The following is an 8,554-nucleotide window of genomic DNA, read 5'->3' on the forward strand; positions in this document are numbered from 1 at the left end:
GTGTTGCTCATTGGGTGGGAGAGAGAATCGGGCCGTGTGCAGAATGTGTTGCTCATTTGAAGAGAGAGAGAATCGGGCTGTTTGCACAATGCATTGCTCATTGGGAGAGATAATCGGGCCGTGTGCACAATTTGTTGCTCCTTAGGTGGGAGAGAGAATTGGGCCATGTGCACAATGTGTTACTTATTGGGTGGAAGAGAGAACCGGGCCGTGTGCACAATGTGTTACTCATTGGTAGAGAGAATCGGGCCGTGTGCACAATGTGTTACTCATTGGGAGAGAGAGAGAATCGGGCCGTGTGCACAGTGTGTTACTCATTGGGTGGAAGAGAGAATCGGGCTGTGTGCACAATGTGTTAGTCATTGAAAGAGAGAATCGGGCCATGTGCACAATGTGTCGCTCACTGGGTGGGAGAGAGAATCGGGCCGTGTGCAGAATGTGTTGCTCATTGGGAGAGAGAGAGAATCGGGCCATTTGCACAATGCGTTGCTCATTGGGAGAGAGAGAGAATCGGGCCGTGTGCACAATGAGTTACTCATTGGGTGGGAGAGAGAATCGGGCTGCGTGCACAATGTGTTAGTCATTGGGTGAGAGAATCGGGCCATGTTCACAATGTGTTACTCATTGGGTGGGAGAGAGAAACGAGCCGTGTGCATAATGTGTTCCTCATTGGGAGAGAGAATCGGGCCGTGTACACAATGTGTTACTCATTGGGAGAGAGAATCGGGCCGTGTGCACAGTGTGTTACTCATTGGGTGGGAGAGATAATCGGGCCGTGTGCACAATTTGTTGCTCATTGTGCGGCAGAGAGAATTAGGCCGTGTGCACAATGTGTTACTCATTGGGTGGGAGAGAGAATCGGGCCGTATGCACAGTGTGTTACTCATTGGGCGAGCGATTCGGGCCATGTGCACAATGTGTTACTCATTGGGTGGGAGAGAGAATCGGTCCGTATGCACAATGTGTTACTCATTGGGAGAGAGAGAGAATCGGGCCGTGTGCACAATTTGTTGCTCATTGTGCGGCAGAGAGAATTAGGCCGTGTGCACAATGTGTTACTCATTGGGTGGGAGAGAGAATCGGGCCGTGTGCGCAATGTGTTACTCATTGGGAGAGAGAATCGGGCCGTGTGCACAATGTGTTGCTAATTGGGAGAGAGAGAATCGGGCCGTGTGCACAATGTGTTACTCATTGCGTGATGGAGAGAGAATCGGGCCGTGTACACAATGTGTTACTCATTGAGAGTGAGAGATAATCGGGCCATGTGCACAGTGTGTTACTCATTGGGTGAGAGAGAATGGGGCCGTGTGCACAATGTGTTACTCATTGGGTGGGTTAGAGATTCGGGCCGTGTGCACAGTGTTACTCATTGGGAGAGAGAATTGGGCAGTGTGCATAATGTGTTACTCATTGGGAGAGTGAGAGAGAATTGGGCCGTGTGCACAATGTGTTACTCATTGAGAGATAGAATCGGGCCGTGTGCACTATGTGAAGCTCAGTGGGAGAGAGAATCAGGCTGTGTGCACAATGTGTTACTCATTGGGTGAGAGAGAGAATCGGGCCTTGTGCACAATGTGTTACTCATTGGGAGAGAGAGAGAATCGGGCCTTGTGCACAATGTGTTACTCATTGGGAGAGAGAGAGAATCAGGCCGTGTGCACAATGTGTTACTCATTGGGTGAGAGAGAGAATCGGGCTGTGTGCACAATGTGTTGCTCATTGGGAGAGAGAGAGAATCGGGCCGTGTGCACAATGTGTTACTCATTGGGAGAGAGAATCGGGCCGTGTGCACAATGTGTTACTCATTGGGAGAGAGAATTGGGCTGTGTGCACAAAGTGTTACTCTTTGGGAGAGAGAGAGAATCGGGCCGTGTGCACAATGTGTTGCTCATTGGGTGAGAGAGGGAATCAGTCCGTGTGCACAATGTTACTCATTGGGAGAGAGAGAGAATCGGGCCGTGTGCACAATGTGTGACTCATTGGATGGGAGAGAATGGGGCCGTGTGCACAATGTGTTACTCATTGGGTGGGTTAGAGATTCGGGCCGTGTGCACAATGTGTTACTCATTGGGAGAGAGAATTGGGCAGTGTGCATAATGTGTTACACATTGGGAGAGTGAGAGAGAATTGGGCCGTGTGCACAATGTGTTGCTCATTGGGAGAGAGAGAGAATCGGGCTGTGTGCACAATGTGTTACTCATTGGGAGAGAGAATCTGGCCGGCTGCGCAATGTGTTACTCATTGGGAGGGAGAGAATCGGGCCGTATGCACAATGTATTACTCATTGGGAGAGAGAGAATCGGGCCGTGTGCTCAATGTGTTGCTCATTGGGTGGGAGAGAGAATCGGGCCGTGTGCACAATGCGTTGCTCATTGGAAGAGATAATCGGGCCGTGTGCACAATTTGTTGCTCATTGGGTGGGAGAGAGAATCGGGCCGTGTACACAATGTGTTGCTCATTGGGAGAGAGAATCGGGCCATGTGCACAACATGTTACTCATTGGGAGATTGAATCGCGCCGTGTGAACAATGTGTTGCTCATTGGGTGGGAGAGAGGATCGGGCCGTGTGCTCAATGTGTTGCTCATTGGGTGGGAGAGAGAATCGGGCCGTGTGCTGAATGTGTTGTTCATTGGGAGAGAGAGAGAATCGGGCCGTGTGCACAATGCGTTGCTCATTGGAAGAGATAATCTGGCTGTGTGCACAATTTGTTGCTCATTGGGTGGGAGAGAAAATCGGGCCATGTGCTCAATGTGTTGCTCATTGGGAGAGATAATCGGGCCGTGTGCACAATTTGTTGCTCCTTAGGTGGGAGAGAGAATTGGGCCATGTGCACAATGTGTTACTCATTGGGTGGGAGAGAGAACCGGGCCGTGTGCACAATGTGTTTCTCATTGGGAGAGAGAATCGGGCCGTGTGCACAATGTGTTACTCATTGGGAGAGAGAGAGAATCGGGCCGTGTGCACAGTGTGTTACTCATTGGGTGGAAGAGAGAATCGGGCTGTGTGCACAATGTGTTAGTCATTGAAAGAGAGAATCGGGCCATGTGCACAATGTGTCGCTCACTGGGTGGGAGAGAGAATCGGGGCGTGTGCAGAATGTGTTGCTCATTGGGAGAGAGAGAGAATCGGGCCGTTTGCACAATGCGTTGCTCATTGGTAGAGATAATCGGGCCGTGTGCACAATTTGTTGCTCATTGGATGGGAGAGAGAATCGGGCCGTGTGCACAATGTGTTACTCATTGGGAGAGAGAGAGAATCGGGCCGTGTGCACAATGTGTTGCTCATTGGGTGGGAGAGAGAATCGGGCCGTGTGCACAGTGTGTTACTCATTGGGCGAGCGATTCGGGCCATGTGCACAATGTGTTACTCATTGGGTGGGAGAGAGAATCGGTCCGTATGCACAATGTGTTACTCATTGGGAGAGAGAGAGAATCGGGCCGTGTGCACAATTTGTTGCTCATTGTGCGGCAGAGAGAATTAGGCCGTGTGCACAATGTGTTACTCATTGGGTGGGAGAGAGAATCGGGCCGTGTGCGCAATGTGTTACTCATTGGGAGAGAGAATCGGGCCGTGTGCACAATGTGTTGCTAATTGGGAGAGAGAGAATCGGGCCGTGTGCACAATGTGTTACTCATTGCGTGATGGAGAGAGAATCGGGCCGTGTACACAATGTGTTACTCATTGAGAGTGAGAGATAATCGGGCCATGTGCACAGTGTGTTACTCATTGGGTGAGAGAGAATGGGGCCGTGTGCACAATGTGTTACTCATTGGGTGGGTTAGAGATTCGGGCCGTGTGCACAATGTGTTACTCATTGGGAGAGAGAATTGGGCAGTGTGCATAATGTGTTACTCATTGGGAGAGTGAGAGAGAATTGGGCCGTGTGCACAATGTGTTGCTCATTGGGAGAGAGAGAGAATCGGGCTGTGTGCACAATGTGTTACTCATTGAGAGATAGAATCGGGCCGTGTGCACTATGTGAAGCTCAGTGGGAGAGAGAATCAGGCTGTGTGCACAATGTGTTACTCATTGGGTGAGAGAGAGAATCGGGATTTGTGCACAATGTGTTACTCATTGGGAGAGAGAGAGAATCAGGCCGTGTGCACAATGTGTTACTCATTGGGTGAGAGAGAGAATCGGGCTGTGTGCACAATGTGTTGCTCATTGGGAGAGAGAGAGAATCGGGCCGTGTGCACAATGTGTTACTCATTGGGAGAGAGAATCGGGCCGTGTGCACAATGTGTTACTCATTGGGAGAGAGAATTGGGCTGTGTGCACAAAGTGTTACTCTTTGGGAGAGAGAGAGAATCGGGCCGTGTGCACAATGTGTGACTCATTGGATGGGAGAGAATGGGGCCGTGTGCACAATGTGTTACTCATTGGGTGGGTTAGAGATTCGGGCCGTGTGCACAACGTGTTACTCATTGGGAGAGAGAATTGGGCAGTGTGCATAATGTGTTACTCATTGGGAGAGTGAGAGAGAATTGGGCCGTGTGCACAATGTGTTGCTCATTGGGAGAGAGAGAGAATCGGGCTGTGTGCACAATGTGTTACTCATTGAGAGATAGTGCACATGGCCCAATTCTATGTGAAGCTCAGTGGGAGAGAGAATCAGGCTGTGTGCACAATGTGTTACTCATTGGGTGAGAGAGAGAATCGGGCCTTGTGCACAATGTGTTACTCATTGGGAGAAAGAGAGAATCAGGCCGTGTGCACAATGTGTTACTCATTGGGTGAGAGAGAGAATCGGGCTGTGTGCACAATGTGTTGCTCATTGGGAGAGAGAGAGAATCGGGCTGTGTGCACAATGTGTTACTCATTGGGAGAGAGAATCGGGCCGTGTGCACAATGTGTTACTCATTGGGAGAGAGAATTGGGCTGTGTGCACAAAGTGTTACTCTTTGGGAGAGAGAGAGAATCGGGCCGTGTGCACAATGTGTTGCTCATTGGGTGAGAGAGGGAATCGGTCCATGTGCACAATGTTACTCATTGGGAGAGAGAGAGAATCGGGCCGTGTGCACAATGTGTGACTCATTGGATGGGAGAGAGATTCGGGCCGTGTGCACAATGTGTTACTCATTGGGAGAGAGAATTGGGCAGTGTGCATAATGTGTTACTCATTGGGAGAGTGAGAGAGAATTGGGCCGTGTGCACAATGTGTTGCTCATTGGGAGAGAGAGAGAATCGGGCTGTGTGCACAATGTGTTACTCATTGAGAGATAGAATCGGGCCATGTGCACTATGTGTTGCTCATTGAGAGAGAGAATCGGGCTGTGTGCACAATGTGTTACTCATTGAGAGAGAGAGAGAATCGGGCCGTGTGCACAATGTGTTACTCATTGGAGGGGAGAGGGATCGGGCCAGGTGCACAATGTGTTGCTCATTGAGAGAGAGAATCGGGCCGTGAGCACAATGTGTTGCTCATTGGGACAGAGAGAGAATCGGGCTGTTTGCACAATGCGTTGCTCATTGGGAGCGATAATTGGGCCGTGTGCACAATTTGTTGCTCATTGGGTGGGAGAGAGAATCGGGCCGTGTGCACAATGTGTTACTCATTGGGAGAGAGGGAGAATCGGGCCGTGTGCACAATGTGTTACTCATTGGGAGAGAGAGAGAATCGGGCCATGTGCACAATGAGTTACTCATTGGGTGGGAGAGAGAATCGGGCTGCGTGCACAACGTGTTAGTCATTGGGTGAGAGAATCGGACCATGTGCACAATGTGTTACTCATTGGGTGGGAGAGAGAAACGGGCCGTGTGCATAATGTGTTACTCATTGGGAGAGAGAATCGTGCCGTGTACACAATGTGTTACTCATTGGGAGAGAGAATCGGGCCGTGTGCACAATGTGTTACTCATTGGGTGGGAGAGATAATTGGGCCGTGTGCACAATTTGTTGCTCATTGTGCTGCAGAGAGAATTAGGCCGTGTGCACAATGTGTTACTCATTGGGTGGGAGAGAGAATCGGGCCATGTGCACAAAGTGTTACACATTGGGTGAGAGAGAATGGGGCCGTGTGCACAATGTGTTACTCATTGGGTGGGAGAGAGAGTCGGGCCGTGTGCACAATGTGTTACTCATTGGGAGAGAGAATCGGGCCATGTGCACAATGTGTTACTCATTGGGAGAGAGAATCGGGCCGTGTGCACAATGTGTTACTCATTGGGTGGGAGAGATAATCGGGCCGTGTGCACAATGTGTTACTCATTGGATGGGAGAGAGAATCGGGCCATGTGCACAATGTGTTACTCATTGGATGGGAGCGAGAATCGGGCTGTGAGCACAATGTGTTGCTCATTGAGAGAGAGAGAGAATCGGGCCGTGTGCACAATGTGTTGCTCATTGGGAGAGAGAATCGGGTCTTGTGCACAATGTGTTACTCATTGGATGGGAGCGAGAATCGGGCTGTGAGCACAATGTGTTGCTCATTGAGAGAGAGAGAGAATCGTGCCGTGTGTACAATGTGTTGCTCATTGGGTGGGAGAGAGAATCGGGCCGTGTGCAGAATGTGTTGCTCATTGGAAGAGAGAGAGAATCGGGCTGTTTGCACAATGCGTTGCTCATTGGGAGAGATAATCGGGCCGTGTGCACAATTTGTTGCTCCTTAGGTGGGAGAGAGAATTGGGCCATGTGCACAATGTGTTACTTATTGGGTGGAAGAGAGAACCGGGCCGTGTGCACAATGTGTTACTCATTGGTAGAGAGAATCGGGCCGTGTGCACAATGTGTTACTCATTGGGAGAGAGAGAGAATCGGGCCGTGTGCACAGTGTGTTACTCATTGGGTGGAAGAGAGAATCGGGCTGTGTGCACAATGTGTTACTCATTGAAAGAGAGAATCGGGCCATGTGCACAATGTGTCGCTCACTGGGTGGGAGAGAGAATCGGGCCGTGTGCAGAATGTGTTGCTCATTGGGAGAGAGAGAGAATCGGGCCGTTTGCACAATGCGTTGCTCATTGGGAGAGATAATCGGGCCGTGTGCACAATTTGTTGCTCATTGGGTGGGAGAGAGAATCGGGCCGTGTGCACAATGTGTTACTCATTGGGAGAGAGAGAGAATCGGGCCGTGTGCACAATGTGTTACTCATTGGGAGAGAGAGAGAATCGGGCCGTGTGCACAATGAGTTACTCATTGGATGGGAGAGAGAATCGGGCTGCGTGCACAATGTGTTAGTCATTGGGTGAGAGAATCGGGCCATGTTCACAATGTGTTACTCATTGGGTGGGAGAGAGAAACGGGCCGTGTGCATAATGTGTTCCTCATTGGGAGAGAGAATCGGGCCGTGTGCACAATTTGTTGCTCATTGTGCGGCAGAGAGAATTAGGCCGTGTGCACAATGTGTTACTCATTGGGTGGGAGAGAGAATCGGGCCGTGTGCGCAATGTGTTACTCATTGGGAAAGAGAATCGGGCCGTGTGCACAATGTGTTGCTAATTGGGAGAGAGAGAATCGGGCCGTGTGCACAATGTGTTACTCATTGCGTGATGGAGAGAGAATCGGGTCGTGTACACAATGTGTTACTCATTGAGAGTGAGAGATAATCGGGCCATGTGCACAGTGTGTTACTCATTGGGTGAGAGAGAATGGGGCCGTGTGCACAATGTGTTACTCATTGGGTGGGTTAGAGATTCGGGCCGTGTGCACAATGTGTTACTCATTGGGAGAGAGAATTGGGCAGTGTGCACAATGTGTTACTCATTGAGAGATAGAATCGGGCCGTGTGCACTATGTGAAGCTCAGTGGGAGAGAGAATCAGGCTGTGTGCACAATGTGTTACTCATTGGGTGAGAGAGAGAATCGGGCCTTGTGCACAATGTGTTACTCATTGGGAGAGAGAGAGAATCAGGCCGTGTGCACAATGTGTTACTCATTGGGTGAGAGAGAGAATCGGGCTGTGTGCACAATGTGTTGCTCATTGGGAGAGAGAGAGAATCGGGCCGTGTGCACAATGTGTTACTCATTGGGAGAGAGAATCGGGCGGTGTGCACAATGTGTTACTCATTGGGAGAGAGAATTGGGCTGTGTGCACAAAGTGTTACTCTTTGGGAGAGAGAGAGAATCGGGCCGTGTGCACAATGTGTTGCTCATTGGGTGAGAGAGGGAATCGGTCCGTGTGCACAATGTTACTCATTGGGAGAGAGAGAGAATCGGGCCGTGTGCACAATGTGTTACTCATTGGAGGGGAGAGGGATCGGGCCAGGTGCACAGTGTGTTGCTCATTGAGAGAGAGAATCGGGCCGTGAGCACAATGTGTTGCTCATTGAGAGAGAGAGAGAATCGGGCCGTGTGCACAATGTGTTGCTCATTGAGAGAGAGAATCGGGCCGTGAGCACAATGTGTTGCTCATTGAGAGAGAGAATCGGGCCGTGAGCACAATGTGTTGCTCATTGAGAGAGAGAGAGAATCGGGCCGTGTGCACAATGTGTTGCTCATTGAGAGAGAGAATCGGGCCGTGTGCACAAAGTGTTACTCATTGAGAGAGAGAATCGGGCCGCGTGCAGAATGTGTTGCTCATTGGGACAGAGAGAGAATCGGACTGTTTGCACAATGC

This window comes from Pristiophorus japonicus, chromosome 9 (genome assembly GCF_044704955.1).
Source record: "Pristiophorus japonicus isolate sPriJap1 chromosome 9, sPriJap1.hap1, whole genome shotgun sequence".
In the NCBI taxonomy this organism is placed as follows: domain Eukaryota; kingdom Metazoa; phylum Chordata; class Chondrichthyes; family Pristiophoridae; genus Pristiophorus; species Pristiophorus japonicus.